At 35.3% G+C, this 24,754-nt stretch overlaps 1 protein-coding gene and 1 long non-coding RNA gene across 11 annotated transcripts in view; one reads left to right on the top strand and one right to left on the bottom strand.

Annotated features, from left to right (window-relative positions):
* The window catches only part of LOC131692579 (rab11 family-interacting protein 4B), a 270,722-nt gene that overhangs the window by 154,862 nt on the left and 91,106 nt on the right, over window positions 1-24,754 (top strand). The window lies entirely within an intron of this gene.
* Window positions 17,487-18,815, bottom strand: LOC131692581 (uncharacterized). The gene is made up of 3 exons (XR_009306021.1): window positions 18,685-18,815; window positions 18,209-18,619; window positions 17,487-18,118 (listed from the first exon to the last, which is right to left on the bottom strand). It is a non-coding gene; the product is annotated as an uncharacterized LOC131692581 (long non-coding RNA).

Genomic DNA, 24,754 nt, shown 5'->3' with positions numbered 1-24,754 from the left:
GTTGATTACCTAATCACAAGAGACAAAATATTTATTTTCAAACATTTTCGACGGAATCTGTTCACTTAATAAATGAAGTGTCAAACTTATTACATGTTCCACTTTTATGAAATTTATTTCCTGATTCCTGTACATGTGTTTTGTGATAAATAATGAGAAGGATATTCCAACTTGTTTGTATTGTATTTGTTAACTAATTACTGATGGAGAAACGCAAAGAACTTACAAACAATGTTCTAGTGATTTTTTTTTGTTGGAAATCCAAAAACAATTCTGAAAAGGACAAAATTTGGTTTATCTTCTCCATGATGTAATCTTCCCTTATTTGACTTTTACTAATAAAAAATAAAAGAAAGAAATCTTTAGGGCCCCCTGTATTTTTTTTTGAATCAGTTATAGCCGAAATGCTTTATGTAAGGGAAATCTCGGAAAATGAGAAGCGAAATAAATAACTCCAAGTAGAATGAAAATCGTTCTAAATTCGAACTTTTTCGAATACTGTCTTTCCATTATTATTCGCTTTTTGTCGCATTCCATATTTTGATATATTATTTTGAAGACCCATATTTAAGATCAATACAATAGTAATTCTTCAAAAGGGCTAATGAGACTTTTGTAAACAAACTTATTTCGCTCATTTTTCCGCTACAGAGTTGAATTTTATGAAAAATACACATGAATCAACATCTTTGCCCTTGGTAGAATCGATTTCAAATGTTTTCTGTGTTGAAATGATAACAAATTAAGAGAAATCAGCAAATCAAAAGTTTGTTCACAAATCTTATTAGCCCTATTCAAATGTTGATATGGAATAATAAAATCAATCAAGATCAATTTCGATTTTTTTTTAATTTTGCGGTGGTGTAATCCCTTAAGTGGTTGATCTAACGGTTTCTTTCAAAATTTATCGAACCTACTCCCATTCGTTCATTCGTTAGAGTAGTTAAAGAGAGTGTACTAAATTAATAGGAACACTTAAATTTAGAAAGTTATGACCCTCGCTCCACAATGCAGTTTGCGATAGAATTGCTCAACTGAAAATTATTAAATGAAATGAATGAAAACAAACATTAGACTATAGCATTTTGTACGCATGCACTTCAGAGGTCCAAGGGTTACAATTTCTGTTCTAGTTCTCGGATCGTCAAGACATTTTTTTCGATTTTTTGGCCCAGTTCTCAAAGGAAATCCAGTTTTTAACTTTTTGCATACATATTGCATTGAATGAAGAACTTAGATAATGTATTCATAAAGTATTAGTAATAATTCGATTGTCCGTTCATTTTAAAAGGCTATTTTCTATAACTTTACAACTGATTTAATTTCACTTTCAAAATTTCTCGAAATATCATGTTCTAAAAGTTCTCAACCGATATAATATTCGAAAACAGTTATAAAAATGTCTCATTACACTGGTAGATGGATTCAAAGCGTTTTTTTAAATAAGTGCACGAAAAAACATGCGTCCTTCTAAAACATACTTCTGAATCAAAATGGTTTTGCTGTTAGTCGAAAACAAGATTTACAAAACGACCAGAACTGCCAAATATGAATCGGGAATGGTCGAGTTTATTGACATTCCCTATTTATTTCTAGGATTCATCATACACATCATGACGTTATTTATTTAACTGATAATCGATTTTTTCCTTTGAATGGATATCGATATCTTTATCCTCAAGAAACTGACATAACAGGTAGGTGACTATAGGAACATTGCTAAGATAAGCGAGCCACTCAATACGTTGTGTACATTGTGTTTAACTTCATTTTCTAGCCCTAATTTATTTCATTTGAAAATTTATCCCCGCCCTGTCACGAAATCTTGATTTTATCCCTACTGGTAATATATCAGTAGGGTATCTTAAATAAACTTGTTACGTCACTTTTCAGTTAATCCCAGCATCCATAAGCTACACATTGTCACAATTATTTTTCACCTATTCCACCCTTAATACAAGGCCTCTGTCTAGAATATACTTTTTTTTTGCATAACTAGTAGGTAGGTATTTGAATAAAGAAAACTAATATCGTCCGGCGAACATGTTAGCGATGGCCCTCGCGATGCTAAATTGATATAATCCTTCGGTGTTCGCGATTCTGAAATACTTCGAGGTAATCTTTTTTCTGTGTTCGCGAACATCGCTTCGAAGCTCCGTGTAACTGTTTCAAAAATATCGATCACACGAACCAAGAGCTTAGCTCGTGTTCGTCGAAAACTACGCAAAAGCTTTTACATATCTTTCCGAACATCAATGAAATGAACAAGAAGCTTCATTTGTCCTCGCCGAAGAGCATGCAAAAGTATCGCCCAAATGTCCGCAATTACGATGGTAAGCGATTGTGATGCGAAGCTTGTGAATTCGAACCAGTAACGCAAAGCTTCGCGCTTTGAAAGTATTCGAACATAGGTTCGGTTCGAATATTTCCTGCCCTGTGGAACATATACAAAAATGAAAAATGACAACACAAAACAATAAAAAGCCTATATTTTTCATTCCCGATGGAAAAATGAACCCTACTGATAAAGCCTATAGTCTTTAGCACACTGGGCTAGCAACAGTAACATATCCTTGCGTTTTACCTCCCTGTACATAGTTTCGTATATTTACGGAGAACCAAAAATCCAGATACGCAATTGCAATACTTACACATTAGGGTGTCCCAAAATGACATCATGTTAAAAAAGTCATCGGGCTCACTTCTTAAATGAAAGGTTAGGGTATTGGGACCACTTTCTTCTTCGGAGTGAGTTTGCTAAAACGCTTCCTACTGGTGGCGACTTTTGATTTTTTGAAAAAATGGGCCGATTTTAGATAAAATTTCAAATTTATGCCTGTTGAAGTGGTCCTGAACTGTCTTAGATTTTTTTTCAGCATTTTTTATTTTTCTAGAGATCCAAACGGAGAAGTTTGGTTAGTTAGTTTGTACAAATTTGGAATTATAAGAGCGGCAGGGCCATTAAAACTTAGTAAAAAGTGAAATTTTTGGTGCTTTTCGGTATTTTTTCTTCAAAACTGGGTATCTACAAAATTTTAAAAGTACAGAAAACACTTTACATAGTTGAGCCGAAATCAGGGGCGTAATTTTGCTGAAGAAAGTGTATAGCTATGGCTAATGGGGTATGAGTTATTTAAGTTTTTGTTAGATAACCTTTGACATTTTTAGCAATTTATCAAAAATAATGCTGTTTCAAAATGTAAATCAGTTCAAATGTGCTTTGACCACACATTGTTTTTCGAAAAATAGAAGGAAAATCATGAAAAATGACGTTTTCTGTACGTCTTTAGTATGTCAGGACGAGGTTTAATGAGCATCTGATGATTTTTTTTGTAACCTCAATTTTAAAAATAATAACTTTGCTAATGACGCCAAGTCTCTAATTATTTTTTGAAGAGTGAATTCTTCATAATTACTTCTAGGAGGCATCTTCAACAAAACGATTGTGTCAGAAGATGCGCTGTATTCTGTTGTAAAACTGTTTCGAGGATATTTGCCCCAAATTTGACTATTTCGGAATTATGTGATCTAAACAGTAAATATCAGTTTCATCATTTTCCTTCTATTTTCCGAAAAAGAATATGCGGACTAAGCCCACTTAAGTTGTTTTATTTTGTAGAACAGTGTTATTTTTTATGAATATCATAAAATGTCAAAAGGTTATTTAACAAAAACGTAAATAACTTATACCCCATTGGCCGTAGCTATACACTTTCTTCAGCAAAATTACGCCCCTAAATTCGGCTCAACTATATAAAGTGTTTTCTGTACTTTTAAAATTTTGTAGATACCCAGTTTTGAAGAAAAAATACTGAAAGACACCAAAAATTTCACTTTTTACTAAGTTTTAATGGCTCTGCCGCTCTTATAATTCCAAATTTGTACAAACTAACTAACCAAACTTCTCCGTTTGGATCTCCAGAAAAATAAAAAATGCTGAAAAAAAAATCTAAGACAGTTCAGGACCACTTCAATAGGCATAAATTTGAAAATTTATCCAAAATGGTCCCAATACCCTAGCCTTTCATTTAAGAAGTGAGCCCGATGACTTTTTTAACATGATGTAATTTCGGGACACCCTATTACACATCAAATGTTATCAAGTTCCGTAATCGGATTTGCAAAAATTACATGCGCACGCTGAATAGTAGTCATGTGATAATAGAGTTTGTAATGTCCAGTCAGAGCCCTGACTAGAATACTGCAGTTGTGCTTGGAAAAATGCAACAAATTTTTTGACATTTTTTGAATCACATCCGACAGATTTTTTTTAATGTGGGCTTGCAAGCCTGCAAGAATGCAGCTCAAGGGCGAATCTTGTGCTTTATCCATATTATCCGATTCGGTTGTCATAATTCTACAAGCAAATGCTTAAAAATTAGAATTACTTGCAAAGAACTTAGGGGCAGTCATCTGTGATAGTCCCGTACAGCCTGGAGAACGTGTGTTAAAAAGACAATTCTGTACTTCGTCTTCGTCAGACAACTATCCGCATATCTTTTGGAGTCTAGCAATTTCGGCATTTCACCAAGAGGTTCCTCGTTTTGTATGCTGCCACTTTGAGTGACGTTTAAATGACGTTTAAATCATCAAAATATGACGAGCCGGTTTGCCAACTCATGCGCGGTATTATCGAAGCAGAGAGTTTTATCTAACAGCTATTCCCTGCCAGGCCGTGCAAATGTCGGACGATTTTCTCTATGGGACCATTCATAAATTACGTAACGCAAAAATTGCCCAAAATTGACTCCCCCTCCCCCCATGTAACAAATTGTCAAAAATTTCTTTATCCCCCCTCCCCTATTACGTAACGAATTCCTTGAAAAAAAAAAAAATTTTTCCTGGGGGAAAACATGTTACGTAACGATCTAGCTTACTCCCCCTCCCCCCTATGTCACAATATGTAACAACTTGTCGAACCCCCTCCCCTCCCTAAAAGCGTTACGTAATTTATGAATGGTCCATATCGAGTATATGCAGATTTAACAGCTTAAGTATTCTATCGATTCAGTGCCTCTCAAATTGATATCTGAGTTACCCCAAATTATGTGGTGAACATTTGCATCACTATCGATTATGGCTGATTTAAGCCTTAGTGTGATACAACCCTTTTGAAATCAGTAGAAGGTGATGATTCAATATGTGGTGTATATGTCGAACAATAAACTGTTTATATTGTCGATCATATTAACTGAGACAGCACAAATATCGCGAGCTGTACACGGTGTCTTTTTTAACAACTTTATGCAAACAAATTCAGCATCTCTGAAACTTCAGGATATGAAAGAATTTCCCCTTTCATTTGAAACCAAAATCAAAATAATCCGTCGGGGGGTCTAGAGCAACTTTTTTTGAAGTTTTTTTTTCGTGAAACATAGATTTTACAATGGAACTAGTTCATAATTCTACCCCTAGATGGTGCTTTAGACATTCGGTCAACGCTAAAAGTGAGAATCTGATAGATTTTTTAATTGTCTACAACTTTATTACCAACTAAAAACCGATTTGAAATTATTCGGAAAAGTTGTTTAATATTTTAACGAATTCTAAGTCTAAGTTAGTTTCACAGAAGACCTAGTGGTTTGTCATTTCACAAGCACTTTTTTATTCGCCAAATAGTGTTTAGTTCAACAGTGAATTCAGCGAAATTTGAGAGATTGGAAAGTCTAATCTTTTAGCTGAAAATTATAATTCCCTGATACTGATATTTTTGAGATGAAAAGTCTTAGGTACGTGTTGACAAAACTAGTATGATATTAATATTCTTGTTCATGATGGTAAGTGATTTCTCTCGCAGAAACAGCTTTTGCAATGATGTATGCCTTCTTTTTTCATTTTTTCGATTGTTCTCAGGGATGACTGATAACTATTCTTACATGAATCTCCTACTCTGTTGGCATCTTCGTATAAAATTCACTTGTCCTGAACTTCAACCTTTATATTCGAACAAACTCAATTAAAATATTTAACGCACCATTGCAATATTTCGCGGATTTCATTGCAATGCTTCGATAAAAACGCTGATCATCCGTTTTCAAAATTAACTCAATGTGACAAACAGTGAAGAAAAAGTCTTTGGATCAAGATAATTTTTTTTGGGATATATTCGAAAACTTCTATGTATATAAGATTTTTGTTGTACTCAAATCATATTTTGTTTTCAAAAGTAATACATTTCGCATAATCTAGGATCAATTTAGTAACGATATCTCGCATAATTGATAGGAAATGGCCGTAACTGCCACAATATGCTTTGCGGAGAAAATTTGAATAAATCGTTTCACGCTAACCACTAATTTGGACAGTTACTGCTGTGGTTTGCGTTAAATTAGAAACGGTGTGTCCCAACATTTCGTCTTGAACGGAATTATAATAGCTGACTTAAGCGATCATAACCTAAATTATACGACGTATGGTCCTTTCTAAAACATAAACGTAAGCAAACCCTTGTAACCAAGCAATACCTTCCGATGAATGGTAGTTCCTTCGAAACTATCGGGAAAGATTACAAACCAAAAGCACAAATAGTTTCTGACTCTGTCAGAAACCTAATGTCCTAATTTTCAGAAGGTCAATTAGAATTGTGAACGTAATGAATCTCGTCTAATATTTTCATGCGACTAAACCCAATTCTTTTTTGGTAATGTAACAAGTGCGAGAAAACATATTTCCAAACCAATAGGCCTCGTGCGAAACTATCTTAGATATAACTTTGTTAAAATCTTTAGCAACTTTTCCGGTTAATTTCAGATCAATTTTTAGTGGTCAACAAACTTATAGACAATTAAATTTTCTATCAAATTCTCACTTTTAGTGTTGTTCGAATGTATAAAGCACCATCTAGGGACAGAAATTTGAGCTAGCTCCAGTAGTAAAACCTATATTGTTACGAAAAAAACTTAAAAAAAAGTTGCTCTGGACCCCCCGACGGATTATTTTGATCTTAGTTTCAAATAAAAGGGGAAAGCCCATTCTTTCATATTCCGAAGTTTCAGAGATGCTGAATTTTTTTGCATAAAATTGTTCTAATAAATACACCGTGTGTAGGTTTGAGTATAGGACAGCTTCAATAGTACTATTCACAAGTATGAATGCACGATGAATTTCACGTGGATTTGTTATGCATTTTTGTTGAAAGCTACGAAGACCGGTTAAGTTGCTTTCCAACAGAAGTTATCTTTATTAAAATGCTGCTCTTGAACCAAAGCTGTGGAAGCTTTGTCATAGATTTATAATTGCTATACGTTTATGCTGAAGATGTGCTACTCTAACATTGGTTGATCACTGAACATTTCATCACCAGCACTTATTGTACAGCACCTAGAAGATATCAAACACGTTGGTTATAATAGCCTATAGCGAACCAACCCCGAAATGGGTATTAGGGACATGACAATAATTTGAATACCACGATTTGCGAAGAAATAATAGTTCACTGTGTAAGAGATTCGCCTGACACAGCAAGTGCAATCCTCATGAAACGACTGGCATATTTTAGTCCCGTCAACCATTAAATCATCGGCGCTGAGAAAAACCGTGCGGTGAGGACTCTTATCGACTCAGTCGCCGCTTACGACATGGGAGCAGAACGCAGTTGATCAAATCTTGGCTGAGATATTTCTACCCGTTGTATGCCACACGGCATCTACACTTGTTTTGTCCGGAGAAAGATAATAGACTGTTAGTAACCTCCTAGTGGACAGCAGTATGTAGTGTGTGTATGTGTGTATGTGCAAATAATGTTACTCATTGTTCTCAAAGATGGTTGGGCCAATTTGAACAATATTAGGTTAAAATTAATTTCATTTAAATTTTGTTTGAATCGGATTTTTGGTTCTGGAGTTACGAATTGAATATTAAAACGGTTTTAAACCTTGATATTAAAATGGTGCAAAACTTTTTTAAATGGGTGCACGATAACATGAATTTGCATTTCTAGATCTCTAATGAGCATTGGCTACCTACGATGGTTCTTATTCCCAAGAACAGCAACTGAAAAATGTTCAAAGGTGGGAGCAAAGCGAGAGCGACTCGAGGTCCGATGACTCTTGAAGGATTCCCCGCGGGTCCGAAGAATGCCATCCGCCAACCCGATACTCGAAGACCTACTAGACTGAGGCGCTAATTTGTGTCGCTGATCTTCCGTTTGCCCGAAAGTAGCAAGTTTTCCTCTTCTTTCCCTGTCATCTTACACACCTTCTCTCCCCTATCCTTGATAAAACTGCTACTATACCGATATTTGAAATAAATCCCCCTCTAAATACCTTTTTTGACATTAAAAATGTCTTACTCCACTATCTGGGGCTAGGTGTCATTTTAAAATCTAAACTATCTCCCATGTAACGAAACTATGTAAGGTTTGCACGCATATAACTCCGATATTACTAGATGGATTTTAATCATTCATACACCAACCGATTCAGAAACACCTAACTTAAATATTGGTAATAATTTAATATCTCCCCAATAAAAGTAGACTTTTGGAAATTGGTAAAATTAAAAAGTTCACGAAAAACGGGAAAATTACCATTCGTGAGGCAGATTTCTCAGACACAGCCGTCAAGAGAGGGCAGCTTAGTTGCTCAATGAAACACGAAAAGTCATAAATAGAAGCAACGCATGTCCGTTTAAATCAGTTGTTGCTCTTATCCCATATGAGCAACATCGTCTCCGGGCGATGCAATAAGCGCTATTGATTTTCGGTAACGTTGGCATTTGCACACACTCGCACCTAAGTGACTAAACCATATACGGTTAGTTTATAAATAGAGGTGACGCGTACCCGTTTAAATCAGTTTTCGTTCTTATGTCGAACGGGTAAGATCATGGCTGCAGCGTCTGGGCACTACAATAAGCGGTAGACGCTATGCATTTTCGGCAGCGGTGGCCGTGTGCGGATTTTTCGGGTACCAGCACGGTGTCACAGAATGATTTGCAAAGTGGGTGGGCGGGGTGGTTTGGATTTAATTCAATACGGTGTGTGCTGCTTAAGAGTGTTGCGTTTGAAAAATATATATTTATTTTTATGCATGCGTGTGCGTTGTAACTTGTTAATCCATGTTTACGGCGCTTTGTAGCTGCGTAGGGTAAAGAGCCTATTGGTTTTCATGTTTCATATTTCGGTTATATGTTTTTTATCAGTAAGGCATCTGACAACGTGCTTCTGTAGTTATTGTACTGTTCAGCAGCGTAGTATTTTATATAGGAGAGTACACTCAGGTTTTTTTACGCGGATTTTTAAATTTACGCGGTTTTCATTAACGCGGTTTTCATTTACACGGCCTGTATCCCCTGCGTGAAAAATCTGAGTGTAATTGCATCGGAAATAATCACATTCCCAGCAGAACTTTTTGTTTTCTAATTTCAAACACTTTTGTTTCATACTGCACACAACGGAAAATTTTAAAACAGAACTTACCGTCCCAGCAGCAGTTTAAGCGGGTGTTCTTTTCCGATTCAAATTCAAGCCATGTCTTAAGCGTTACTGGATTTAAAATTGTTTTTCCAGTTTATCCAGTCAGAATATCTGTCCTACCCTATGTATTTAAAACACAGTTCTAATTGCGTTTTAAAGTATACAACAAATAGAACGGTTGGGTATACCAATTTAAATTTTAAAATAAATCTGTTTTAAATTATGAAACAAACCGCTGTACTGAAGATATAATTATGTCAGTTCTATTACCCAATAAAACACCTATATAACATAAAACGCTGCAGAATTGGTTTAATAATACAATGTTTACACTACAGAGTAATAAAACACGTTTTAATAATTAGCAACAAGAAAAATGTCACCAAGATAGCATAAAAACCCGTTTTAACTGGTAGTGCGAACGTTGCATAACAATGTAATTTATCAAATAATTTCATTTTTACCACCACTAATCGATCAAGAAATACTTAAACTTAAGATTGTTTACTTAAGTTCATTAGTACATTATTGAAAATTTAAATGGAAAATGAAATTTCATATTTCATGGAGAATCTGTATATTTCCGTTGGCGGGCGTGGGCTTCCTCATCACAGCTCTCAATAGGGAACTTTTCTTTTGAATATATTTTCTGGACAGACCAGCCTATTTTTACTAGATGGATCAGCCAAATAATGCCAATCACCTAGTGAGATACTTGATTAATTAATAGATTACCGTTAACAGACCTTCAATAAATTATATTTTGATGGGGAGGGTATATAGCAAATTGTAACATATGAAAACAGGCGAGTGAACAAGAACGTGAGTCGATATGTGTGATAGATAAAATTCATTTGCACACTCTTGAAAAAAGCTACATTTTTAATGTCACCGTGGTCGTGTCCTGTACACAACCCTTTAATTTTTTTATTTCGTTTATTTGACACGGCTCATAACGGTAGCTTAACGGAGCCGTGGAACTTTTATTTATGTGTTTACAATATGTAAAAAATAAAAATAAAACAAATATTATTGATTGTCCGTTGGATCTCGTGCGCGCAACTTTTTATTGCGAGCGGAGACCTTCTTTCGCGGCTCGCCTACTGCGTCATGGGGACCATTTAATTCTCTCCTGTCCTCCACATCAAGGTCATCATCGTTAAAAGTGCCTTGATGCTCGCGACCAGATGTTCTTTCCTGCTTCTTGCACTTACGGGTGACCAATGTAAATCCGTCGTCATTGCTATTATATTCATCACCGATGTAGCTTACAGTGGTTTCTGGGGTGCTGGATGCTGCTTTGGCAGTTGTCAATATGGACTGAACAGCTGCCACAAATTTGGCAACCGTTTGTGGTTCAGGTATTGGTATTGAAAACTCTTTTTTGGGTTGGTTTACCGTGGATTCGTTGGCAATCGGTAGAGATGCATTCTCCTCTGTATCTTCCGCGCAAGGTTGTCCGTGGTGTGCTGGTTGATTACAATACTTGCACGTGGGAGTTTGCCCCTCATGAGTGCATAACGTAGTTTGCTTAATAGTAGCTTCGTGGGTTTTGAGTTTTATAGTCAAGTGGGAGGGGATAGGTTTTTCGATCCGCATCCTCACCACAAGAACACCGTTAGGTGTACCCGGGAAGACATTTCTCCACGTATCACGTGTAACTGATTCTACTTCGCCGTATTGCGACATGTATTTTGTGATTAGATCAGGAGGGGTACGTGGTGATAGGTCATGTAACTTTACATCTACATAGTCTTTTTCTATATACACGGGAATCTTAATTCCAACTTTATCATTTTGAGCCACGTGCTTTAAGTTGTTCTGCGAAACGAAACGTTCGGCTTGTGCTAACGTGTTGAATGATATGAGTACGACATTACGAAGATGATGATACTTTAGATACATAACCTCCTTGAGCTTAAGCTGCATCTTCGCCTTCAGCAGGTATTCCACTTCACGAAAGCTTAATTTTATTGAACAGAATTTAAAGTCAACGACCGCTGCGTTTGGGCGGAGCAGAGATTTTTCGTCAACTTTACTCATGATTGCAAGAATAAATTAAAAGTTTCATTTGTTCTCGAGACAATGCACACTAGATCGAGATGTTGCTAGTTTTTGTTCACTTGGTTCGATTGTACGTCTGACTTGGGCAGAATTAGAAAGTAGACTGACTCTAAATACCTTGACCAAGCATAAGTCCCCGTTAAAAAACAAATTTGCATTATGTATTTTAGTTCTAATATAGCTGTAATTTTTACTCTTTATTAAAACTTTTGTCCCCCATCTTGTAAATAAAACTGTATCCCTAGTTTTAAGATAGCGGTGAAATATCTCAAAAAAAATTAAAGGGTTGTGTACAGGACACGACCACGGTGACATTAAAAATGTAGCTTTTTTCAAGAGTGTGCAAATGAATTTTATCTATCACACATATCGACTCACGTTCTTGTTCACTCGCCTGTTTTCATATGTTACAATTTGCTATATACCCTCCCCATCAAAATATAATTTATTGAAGGTCTGTTAACGGTAATCTATTAATTAATCAAGTATCTCACTAGGTGATTGGCATTATTTGGCTGATCCATCTAGTAAAAATAGGCTGGTCTGTCCAGAAAATATATTCAAAAGAAAAGTTCCCTATTGAGAGCTGTGATGAGGAAGCCCACGCCCGCCAACGGAAATATACAGATTCTCCATGAAATATGAAATTTCATTTTCCATTTAAATTTTCAATAATGTACTAATGAACTTAAGTAAACAATCTTAAGTTTAAGTATTTCTTGATCGATTAGTGGTGGTAAAAATGAAATTATTTGATAAATTACATTGTTATGCAACGTTCGCACTACCAGTTAAAACGGGTTTTTATGCTATCTTGGTGACATTTTTCTTGTTGCTAATTATTAAAACGTGTTTTATTACTCTGTAGTGTAAACATTGTATTATTAAACCAATTCTGCAGCGTTTTATGTTATATAGGTGTTTTATTGGGTAATAGAACTGACATAATTATATCTTCAGTACAGCGGTTTGTTTCATAATTTAAAACAGATTTATTTTAAAATTTAAATTGGTATACCCAACCGTTCTATTTGTTGTATACTTTAAAACGCAATTAGAACTGTGTTTTAAATACATAGGGTAGGACAGATATTCTGACTGGATAAACTGGAAAAACAATTTTAAATCCAGTAACGCTTAAGACATGGCTTGAATTTGAATCGGAAAAGAACACCCGCTTAAACTGCTGCTGGGACGGTAAGTTCTGTTTTAAAATTTTCCGTTGTGTGCAGTATGAAACAAAAGTGTTTGAAATTAGAAAACAAAAAGTTCTGCTGGGAATGTGATTATTTCCGATGCAATTACACTCAGATTTTTCACGCAGGGGATACAGGCCGTGTAAATGAAAACCGCGTTAATGAAAACCGCGTAAATTTAAAAATCCGCGTAAAAAAACCTGAGTGTACTCTCCTATATAAAATACTACGCTGCTGAACAGTACAATAACTACAGAAGCACGTTGTCAGATGCCTTACTGATAAAAAACATATAACCGAAATATGAAACATGAAAACCAATAGGCTCTTTACCCTACGCAGCTACAAAGCGCCGTAAACATGGATTAACAAGTTACAACGCACACGCATGCATAAAAATAAATATATATTTTTCAAACGCAACACTCTTAAGCAGCACACACCGTATTGAATTAAATCCAAACCACCCCGCCCACCCACTTTGCAAATCATTCTGTGACACCGTGCTGGTACCCGAAAAATCCGCACACGGCCACCGCTGCCGAAAATGCATAGCGTCTACCGCTTATTGTAGTGCCCAGACGCTGCAGCCATGATCTTACCCGTTCGACATAAGAACGAAAACTGATTTAAACGGGTACGCGTCACCTCTATTTATAAACTAACCGTATATGGTTTAGTCACTTAGGTGCGAGTGTGTGCAAATGCCAACGTTACCGAAAATCAATAGCGCTTATTGCATCGCCCGGAGACGATGTTGCTCATATGGGATAAGAGCAACAACTGATTTAAACGGACATGCGTTGCTTCTATTTATGACTTTTCGTGTTTCATTGAGCAACTAAGCTGCCCTCTCTTGACGGCTGTGTCTGAGAAATCTGCCTCACGAATGGTAATTTTCCCGTTTTTCGTGAACTTTTTAATTTTACCAATTTCCAAAAGTCTACTTTTATTGGGGAGATATTAAATTATTACCAATATTTAAGTTAGGTGTTTCTGAATCGGTTGGTGTATGAATGATTAAAATCCATCTAGTAATATCGGAGTTATATGCGTGCAAACCTTACATAGTTTCGTTACATGGGAGATAGTTTAGATTTTAAAATGACACCTAGCCCCAGATAGTGGAGTAAGACATTTTTAATGTCAAAACTTTTTCCTCTTTTGTATACCAAACTATATTTTTAGTTTTAAGATAACTGTAAAATATTTCGCAAAACACTATTACTCCCCCTCTTGTATATCAAACTGAATTACTTGTTTAAAAAATTCTCATGAAAAAATCTTGTATATCGAATTGTATTTCTAGTCTTAAGATGGCTGTAGAATTATTATGTAAAAACAAAAGAATTTGGCACCGCCGAGCAAACGCATTTGTGCCTATCAAATAAACGAACTGAATAAAAAAAGGGGGAGTAAAAAAAATCAGATAACGAATGTATATTTTTGATGTAACGTCGAGATATTATCTCTTTTTGCCTTTCTCATATAGAAAGGTTATGAAATCACTCTGAAAAACGTCAACCTAATCCCGGCCCGGAGGGCAGAGTCATATCCCATTCGACTCAGTTCGTCGACATCGGAAAAAGTCTGTATGTGTGTATGTGTGTGTGTGTGTATGTATGTGCGTATGTGTCAAATAATGTCACTCAGTTTTCTCAGAGATGGGAGGACCCATTTGCCCAAACTTAGTCTCAAAAGGTGCAACCTTCCTATCGGCTGCTATTTTGGATCGATCGGAATTCTGGTTCCGGAATTACGGGTTTAAGATTGCGGCCACACAAAAATTTCTCATATAAACTATAGGAAAAATTAAAAATAGAATTTTCATTTTTGATGCTAAATGTCTTCAAGGTGCATTAAACATCGAGATTTTATGCAAACTCGAAAAAAATTTGACGACGATTCACTTTTTTGGATTTTGGCACATTTTTGCTTTTCTCATATAGAAAGGTTATGCAATCACTCTGAAAAACGTCAACCTAATCCCGGCCCAAATTTTTTTTTGACTCGCATAAGGTTTCTGGATTTTAATAGGGGCGTAGTTGATGGTTTAAGGAGAGGGGTTACACCCCCCTCTACTGTTCACTCCCCTCCCTTAAAAATCTCCTTAAATCACCCCTCAGACCACCACCACATCCATCCCTCATACCCCTCCCCTTCAACCCCATCTTTAAACCACCACTATCACAAAGCATACCAATTTAAGCTGGGGAGTCGTTCGTTCATGGAACTTTCGCCCTCCTCACATACCCACCCCCGCATGACAAAATGAGTTAGCAAGCAGATAACATTGATCTAATGCTGACTAGGCTAATGAAGTACGATATTTTTTGTTTCATGTGTTTCACCGTCGACACGTAGCTCATCAAGTTCGTGACTGCCATTGTGTATAAGTGCAAAGTGTACTAAAAATGTAATGGACATTTCCACAATTATGTTGAGCATAAAAAGCCTCCGTGCCATAGTTTAGAGAAATGAGAAAGGTGCACTTGCACCGCTAGGTGGATTAAAACAGGTTTTTTACACAAAATCTACTTTTTGAGACTTCATTTGGCAAATTGAGCTCAATGTTGTCTTCATTTTATTTTGTAATCCATGGCGGTGGGGGATTATTAATGTCAGGCGAAAGGATGCGTCGGAAACCTCCTAACTTATTTTGGTATGCAAGGTGGATGAAGGGAATGCGGATGTGAGGGTGGTCCGATGGTGAGGGGGTCAGTATAGTCTGCAAAAACCCCACCGCATATTGTACCTTCCATTTGAGACTAGGTTAGTATAAATTGGTTCAGTCATCTCCGAAGAACCGATGTGACTTTAGTTCTGGAATATGCTCGAAAACCGGGACTTTCGGAATTATCGATAGTGGTCAATATATTCATAGAATCTTTAATTAGCCATCAGTGATCTAGACCTAAAAATGCAAGTAATTTAATGTCCATTTCAATAGATTTCCAATCTTGGAAATATTACAAATGTACCGGTTTTTATCAGAAATTCCAATGTGACCGCACTAACCAACCTGTAACTCCGGAACCAAAAATCAAATCTGAATACAATCCAATAGCAGCCAGTGGAAGTATTGTATCATACATTTGAAATCAATTTTGTAAAAGTCGGTCAAGTATTCACTGAGAAAAAGATGTGACACTAATTTAGAAACTTGGCCAAAGCTCGATCTCGACCCGTGAATTCCAAAAATGTTGCATCCATTTTAATAAATATTGCATCATTTGGACATGATGGTGGTGCCAGTTCGTATATGCGAATTTGCGGTGTGACCGCACAGCAATCCATAACTCCGGAACCGGAGGTCTGATCAACTAAAAATTCAATAGCAGGGAGTGCAAATCCGTCAAACCATCTCTGAGAAATTTGTGTAAATTTCAATGATGCATACACACATACTGATATACACCCTAGAGTAGGGCAAAATGATCGTTTTTCAGCATTAAGTATTTTTTGTTCCCTTTGTGATCCGAAATAATTATGCAAAATTTGGTGTAGATTGGTTATGACCCGGCGCGCGTATTTGTATGAGGAAACATAATTTTTTGCATTTTCGATCTCGGAGAAATTTTTTTTGCTGATTTTTGTACGGAAAAAGTCAAAAGACACGAAAAAGTGAGCTTGCCCTATTCATAGGGCTCTAGAGTGCCACGAATCAAATCTTCTTACCTTTATTATGCATAGTCTGGACTTTGTCATAACTTTGTAACGAATGAGTATTTTTACATACAATCTTCAACAATATTATGTGGTTTCAATGTCTCCATATTTTTCTAAAACATCTTTTGCACGAAAAGTCACATTGAAAAAAGTTGTAATAAAACACTAAATTTAAGGGGGTTGCCATAGAAAACGCTTTATGAATCGATAACCTTTAGTCCTACAAGTTCATATTCTTCAACAAAATTTTTCATTGCGAGCATTTCTAAAACTTTGTCGAAGACACCAACTTTTTAGCTAGTCAGTATATAAAGTTATTCTTTTAGTTCGATCATAGTAAGCCATGCCTAATTTTAATTTTTATCGGATTATGGGGAATATTCATACGAACAATTCCTCCAAAAACAGCATGTGAATATATTCGATGGTTTGGTCTCTAGTGAATTAAGCTCACGTTTTTGACGTTTTTGACCATAGAGCAACGGTTGGAACATTAAATCAGAAATAAACTCAAACATGTTTTTTACCCAACATTTTCAAGCTCAGGTTCCGGCTTGTAATGCCAGCCTCTCTGCCACTTAATTATGATCGTATTCTGGACTTAGAAGTATCGACTTCATCTGGAGTAACGTTATATCCATAGTGTCCTTAATCGTTGGCTATGTGATGCATAAATAGGTCCTATTTTGACCCTATAAAAAGGGTACCACCCTAGTTCATTATTTACTCCACTTACAATCAATTACATGCGGTCAGAATGAAATAACAAGATTATAACAGAATGCAATTTTCGTAACATATCGTGTTATAAATTTGGTCTCGTTAGTAGTTAAAATAACAGAAAATTATAACAAGTAACAACGGGAGATATAGTTTTGAAATATTCTTGTTATGTGTTTCTGATCGGGATTGGTATCAACACCTTAGCCTCGACCTGAGAACCAGCCTAATAATAAAAATAGTCTGAAAATTATGAAATACTCCTACGCATAACGAAAACTCGAAAGTGACAAAATTATCACCCTAACATGGAAAAAAAGCTAAGAAAGGGTCATTACCCTACTGTACAACCCCGGTTTTCATGCTCAAGTCTCGATTATTTACAGACAAGATCAATACGAAATATGTTCGTATATTTGCAACGTGGCGTAGACAAATTCATAAACATTTCAATAACTAATGCCTGTTACACCAAACGATTTTCAATATGGTGCCACGAGAGGCTATAGATGATTTCCAGATGGATCAGTGCGAAATGTTCGGATCAAGAAAGACATAGATCTGGGTATGGTAAGACGATTCGTTGCTTTTTTATCTCTCTCACTGTGGGAGGGCACAACAGCACTCGACCTCCATGCGAATAATATTTTTTCTGACGATGTGTACATATACTGAATATTCTGCGTGGTATGATGCGGTAAAGACAGAACCTAGTAGGGTACTGTGAAGTAAAACGAACCGTCCTTGCGATAAATATCTTTCATTACAAGTCAACATCCTAGTTGTATTTTTTGCAAGTATTAAATGTGATAAGAAGATTGAAAAAAGTTTTTTTAACCGTTGTTTTTTTACATGATTTGACTATTACTGTAGGGTGCATTATTTCCCAGTCTACCCTATATGTTAGCATTTTTCAGAGCATTGGAAAGAAGCTGTATTAATTGAAGAAACGATGGACATGTTTAATGTCTTGCATTCATCATTAGCATCTGCGAATATATGATGTCATCGTTGCGGCTATGGATATGGACAGCTATGTGCTTGAAGAACACTTCTGGAATTTGTAAATCGATAAGTTGTCAGAATGCTAATGATTACCAAATGAACAAGTAAACAAATTGTCCATTTCGCTAACACTACTCACCTTGGCGAAATATCGCGGAAATATTTTTCTATTTTCTAGAAACGCCTCCATAAAGGTCGCCTGCTAACTGGAAGTGATTGTTCTTCTGTTCAAATAAGTGCACAGCTATAGCTCCGTGTCAACCGTTTTGTCTGAACCAACGCAGAATTGTTTGCCGTATGACATAATCTTCGTTTGAATACCTATCATCGACCAGGTGCTACGCGGTACTCTGTTATCTACTGTTTATTTGCATTTTCAGCGCCTCTGCTTCAACGCGAAGTCTCAATTAGTTGTGTTTTATTTGATTGGCTAAGGGAAATAATTTTTGTTTAATTTCATCGGTTTTCGACTGTCGATTGACAACATCGATGTTTTTACGGCCTACTGGATCTACGTTTTCTTGTCCCGCTCAATTTCCTCCTAGTCAATCTGGTTGGGATTAACAGATCGAAAATAATTGGTTGATAAACAAATATTTGGGTGTATTTTATTACCTAATATTTTTCTTCGATGTCTTGGGGGAATTCAAAACACTGCTAAGTAGGTTTCTGTATGTATCCACTTCAGCTGTAACTGTTCCTCACTGCAGCAGTTTCTGTTTATTTTAAAACTCTCAACTATTGCTACCAACTGGCAACAGATCGCCATCGATAAATCACCAAGAGCAATGGTGATATCACGATGCAATAGCGTTACATTAAGTTTCACAGTGCAATCGACGAGAAAAACAAGATATCCGTTGAATGTTGTTAGTTTTGTGGGTTGACCTGGTCTGGTGCAGGAGGTACGGCACTAGTTTCATACACTATGACCGAATGTTATGATGTTAGGCGAACATAATCTTAATCGATCAAGATTTTCATGTGACACGTGCTTCTCAATCGAACCATCTACAGGTTATTCCACATCAAGTTTACAACCTAAATTTTAATTTCTTTAGAATTTTGGTTTGTGCATTCTGTAATCGCTACAATTTTAATTATTTTTTTTCAAACTTGAACCAAAAAGTTATTCATTATTTGTTGTGATTTTATTTAGATGATTGTAAAAAAATCAGAATGGGTCTCGAAGTATTTTATGAGATAATTCAGTTTTGACAGGTCTATCGCATAGTGTTTTGTATACAGTTGCCTCGCTTTATTGTTATATTTGCAAAATTTCGCAAAAAATTTTAAGATCCACCCCATAATTTCTACACAATTGTATTCTAAACATTAAAAAGAAATAAGAAAGAAATTGGCTAAGCTTTCAAAAAAATCAATTTGTTTCATAAACAATTAAATGAAAACCTGTAATTTTTTCTGTTTTGATCATTCATAAACGCATGCATCGAATAGTTTCGGAGTTATCAGTAAGTGAAAATGTTCGATTTTATGTCATTCCAAATTAAAAAAAAAACATAACATGAAAAATACTATATTCAGCTAAAAAAAAAATTTCACAAGAATGCAAAAAAATTGACGAAGTTACAAATTGTGCTGCAAATCTAATCTATTATTACGACAACGACTTGAACCTTATAACATAGGTATCATCACCAAACGAGATCAGCTGATCTTTTAATGGTCCGGCATGCCCATCCACAAAGAGGTGACACAGAGAGTACCTTCTTTTAATGCACGATATAACCGGCGCTGACGAAGCTCGGAGTGATGAGAATTTTATTGGCTACTTCCGCTCCTTTTATTCGATTCCAGAGTGTTACTCAAGCGGAAAATGAATCTCTGGGTCGGCCAGTTGGTTGATTGTTTGCCGCTGTCTATTGACTGACTGTAGTGTCATTTTAATTTTATTTTCACTCTATCATTCATCCGGTCGCAATTGAACGCAGCACTTCAAAAGAGTTTATCGTTTGAACCATCCCGAGTTCCGAGTCGTTGAGTGACAGATGGAGACGGGTGCTGTTTATGCGCTGTACTTTCGATAGCTTAAAATATGCATAGCACACGCAATAATGAACGTTTGTCACACAAGCCAGAGTCTCAGATCGCTATTACAAACAGTTACCGTCAATCTGTACACACCTTCAAGAGAAAGAAAATTATACGGTTTTTCAGCAACTGTAGCTAACAAAAGCATTCAAATTTGCGTTCGCTAGTTGGCACGCGAAAATTATTATTATATTTTTTTCTACTTTCGAATTCAGGGCCCTCACATACTAAGCAAATGGGTAGATTGACTTTATAAATAAATTTATTCGTGCTTGTGGATGTGTAAGCAGACCTAGACCATGCTCACGAGTGCCTCCACGGAAGTGAATTATTTTCTTTCTACACACAATAGCGTCGAGTCGCCGTATTGAGTGGAGAAGCTATGTTTGGTTCCGCGAGAGTGAGATCTCTGTGAATCATGATTTACTCGGCCGTAGTAATACCGTGTTGGATCGATGTTGGAACATTGGTTATTGCGGGATGACACTAAGGGTGATGAGTCTAGTTTGATCTTACTAGGGAGGGTGCTGCACTATTAGTCAAATACTTGACCCACAAACGATGGAATGGGTATACATGGTATCAATCTTCTTGCTTGGCTTCTAATAAACAGTATACAGTGAAAACCTGTTTTATCAGCCCCTTGGTGTATTTAAGGCTCACAAAATGAGGACAGTGACAAAATCGGGACATGTTTTTTTCATTCTTTTTAAGAAACCTATGCCGTTGAGATATTCGTAGCCTTATAACCTTTTCTGATTATTTAGTGTGAAGTTTAAGGGGGTCTTCCAGTGCAAAATTTAAAAAAGGTTATATTTTGTTTCTTTAAGATAAGAAAAATATGCTCAAGAAAAGGATTCTACTAAAACCCATCAAACGGATTTTAATACGAAATTGACGAAATCGGGTCAAAACCTGACAAAACCAGGGGCAGAAAAAATCGGGGGCTGATAAAATTGGGTCATCGTTGTAGCCTGTTTTGGCCATATTGGGGAGTATCCCGAATTGTATCTTGAACAAATTTTAAGTGAAGCAATAATATTTATTACATTTCACGGAAAAAAGTATCATTGAACTATTTCCTAAACATTTATATAATACATATTTAGTAAAATCACTCAATTTTCGAATTCCGTGCTTCTATTCTAGCACCAACATATATCGCCTCATTGGCGTGCCTAGTTTCACAGCATCGAAAAAAAATCGTTACTGAAACGCAATGAATTACACTACGATGCCTCAAAATTGCCTGATTATATCGAACGCCCTCGTATGATTTGTAAAACTAATCATTCTACTTTTGCTATCCATCAAAATAAACATAACCATTAGAGTGTATGTATGGTGAGTGACAACAATCTCCAATGATCTGTCACTGTTATTCCAAAAGAACCATCGAACTCTCAAAATAGAAATCCGCTTAGGGGCCGTACACAAATGACGTAGCTTTTTTTCGACGATTTTCGACCCCTCCCTCCCCCCTCGTGGCATTTGGTCACAAAACTCAAACCTCCCCCTCGTAAATAACGTAGCATTTTCCTACACCCCCCCCCCCTCCTTGCGCAACGCTGCCGGGGGACGAAAAAAATTACATATGTTCCTTACAGCAGGTTTGATGGCTTTTATCAGCATTTTCATTATAACAGCAAATTGCGTACAAAATAAGCCCATTTCATCACAAATATAGTGTTTACGGTTGAAAATCCTGATTCTATGAAGCATTCGTTCATCTAAATTACTAAATTTTGTTTGGTTGAATCCGAAGAGAAAATTTAATTAAGCTACCAAACTAAGTCTACCAGTTAGTAACATAAGCTAATTAATGTAGTAAGTTAATTCCGCGTACAAAATGTTTCGTTGTTTTTTGCGAGCTTGTGAATTTAAATTTATTTCTGTTGGGAATGGAGGAACATTAAATTATTTTCTCTACTCTTAAAAAAATTTAAACTTAATGCTACGTCGCACAACTCCTGACCCTACCCTCCCCCACGTCACACTTCGTCACAAATTAGGTATACCCTCCCTACCCCCTAAAATGCTACGTCATTTATGCATGGCCCCTTAGACTGATACTGGCAGATAACACTAGTTTATAAAATAAAAATAAAAATCTGAACTTCAACATTTGAGCACCATTTCTAATATAAAATTACGTGCTAAATCCGAAAATGAAGTCCAAAAAAATTACAGTAGAACAGTTTTCAAGTTACAGTAAAAATGAATTTCAACTTTAAAATATAAAGTACGTTCAGTAAAATCCAAATATATTCGGTTATAGTGCATCGAAATGAAATTATATCATGTTAAATTAAAGGTAATTGAATGCAATTTCGGTTGTTTGAACATGTTATTTTCGTGTGACCACTGGTTCTGACGCTATTTATGAGTTTATTGAACTTTTTCTTAATTTTTTCTCTTTTTTTAAGAAAAATGAGGGTTGGTCAAGATTTTCGGCTAGATAAAGCAATCAAAACAATTATATTTTTATGAAAACTTAAAGCCTGCCAATAACCAATGGAAATAAGTTGTTAGTTTGAATCCGATGAAAATTGCGAAAGTTGTTATTTTTTTATAAAATGGGAATTTTCGAGTTTCTCTGGATCAACTTATTGAACCATCTCGACTCCAATTTATTCTAGGGCTTGTTTCGTAATATATGAGAGACTCTCTGTCAATTTGTCTGTTAATGTGAGGTAATATTCGAACTCGTTTATCCAAATGATTCAAAACTTATAACAATAATTTCAGGCTCAATGAAGTTATAAATCATCGAATAATATTTACAAATGTATTACACAAAATACGTAACACTCTGATGTTACAAAATTTGTTGTAAACTAAACCTTCCAACGTCATAAAATTCGTATTTTGAACCGCAAGCTGCTCCACTGTGTTTTGAACAATGCTAATACAAACTATACGAATCCGTAAATATATGTGGTACATACGTCAAGTATCATAAAATTATTAATTTGAAAAACTTAATTTATTTTCCTTCCTAGAACATCTAGCAATTCGTGTTTAGAAATTATGTAAGACATCGAACAAGACTTATTTTAGATTTAAAATCTCAAAATCTGAACTTCAGAATGGTTTGAAGAACGTAGAATATTTTGCAATTGCACTTAGATGTTTTACACAATGTATTGTAATATATTGAAATTTATGGACCAATAAAGTAACATCGGTACGTCGTAGAAGTCAATGTTAATCCAATATATTTTCAAATTACAATCTTCTAGATGTTTTAATAACGTAAAATAAATTGTTAGTAGAACAAAAGTTGACGAAATAGGTGAATAAGTCATCATTCGTGAAGCTAGTTCCAGCCTTTAACATTTTGCGCCATCATAAGTTATCGATGTGTGTATCGGGGCGTTGTGGGGCGTGCAGTTTACAACGTATTTTGTATATATACGATTCTGTATGACACATGTAAATATTATGCATATTTTTTATTGCCGAATTTTAATGACATTACTCCACTGAGCCTAAAATTATAGTACTGAGAAACTTTGAATCATTCGGATAAACCAGTTCAAACATTACTCCACATTAAATTCTTTCAAAATTCTTCAATTTCCTTGTTTAACAGAATTCTGACAGAGAGTTCTTCATATATTATGAAACCATCGCTAGACGAAGTTGGAATCGAGACGGTTCAATAAGTTGGCCCAGAGAAACTCAAAAATTCCCATTTTACAAAAAATTGAATAACTTTCACAATTTTCATCCGATTTAAACTTAGGAGTGTTTATTTTCATTGGTTATTAGCAGGCTTCAATTTCCCATGAAAATATATTTTTTAGAGTTGCTTTATCTTGCCCAAAATATTTACCAAACGCTCATTTTTCTTTAAAAAATTAGTAATAATTTAGAAAAAGTTCACGAAACTCCCAAATAGTGCCAGAATCAGTAGGCGCACTAAAACAAGATGTTTAAACGACCGAAAAAACATTGCGGCCAACTATGCGATTTTTTCAGTTAAATATTAAAAGTTAATTTTTCTATCAATACATCATGTTTCAATTTTGAAAATTATAATGCCATCGTGTTCCTCAGACATTTTTACTTATAATCTTAATTATAATTTAAGCGGACCTGAGATACACCGTTTTGGAGGGTAAAATCGCAATTTCCCATATAAAATAGCAAGCGCACAACACTAAAAAATCAATTTAAGTATTCTGAGTTCAAACATAATTTTTCGTGACGTAGACGAGAAATGATGAAAGTTTATGTTTTTGGTTTACTTCTAGCAGATCAGGGTCGATTTTTATGACCGTTTGAAGATTTTCTCAATTTTGACCAATAAATATGAATGTTTATGAGTTTGAATGCGACTTTTTCCCTTCAAAACGGTATGTCTCAGGATGCGCTTAAATTATATTATATTATATTATATTATATTATATTATATTATATTATATTATATTATATTATATTATATTATATTATATTATATTATATTATATTATATTATATTATATTATATTATATTATATTATATTATATTATATTATATTATATTATATTATATTATATTATATTATATTATATTATATTATATTATAGTGTTTTTCTTGTAAAAATGTTTGAGGAACACGATGGTATTAGAATTTTGAAAATTAAA

This window comes from Topomyia yanbarensis, chromosome 3, assembly GCF_030247195.1.
Source record: "Topomyia yanbarensis strain Yona2022 chromosome 3, ASM3024719v1, whole genome shotgun sequence".
In the NCBI taxonomy this organism is placed as follows: Eukaryota; Metazoa; Arthropoda; class Insecta; order Diptera; family Culicidae; genus Topomyia; species Topomyia yanbarensis.
This window is presented reverse-complemented; position numbering and strand designations above follow the sequence as displayed.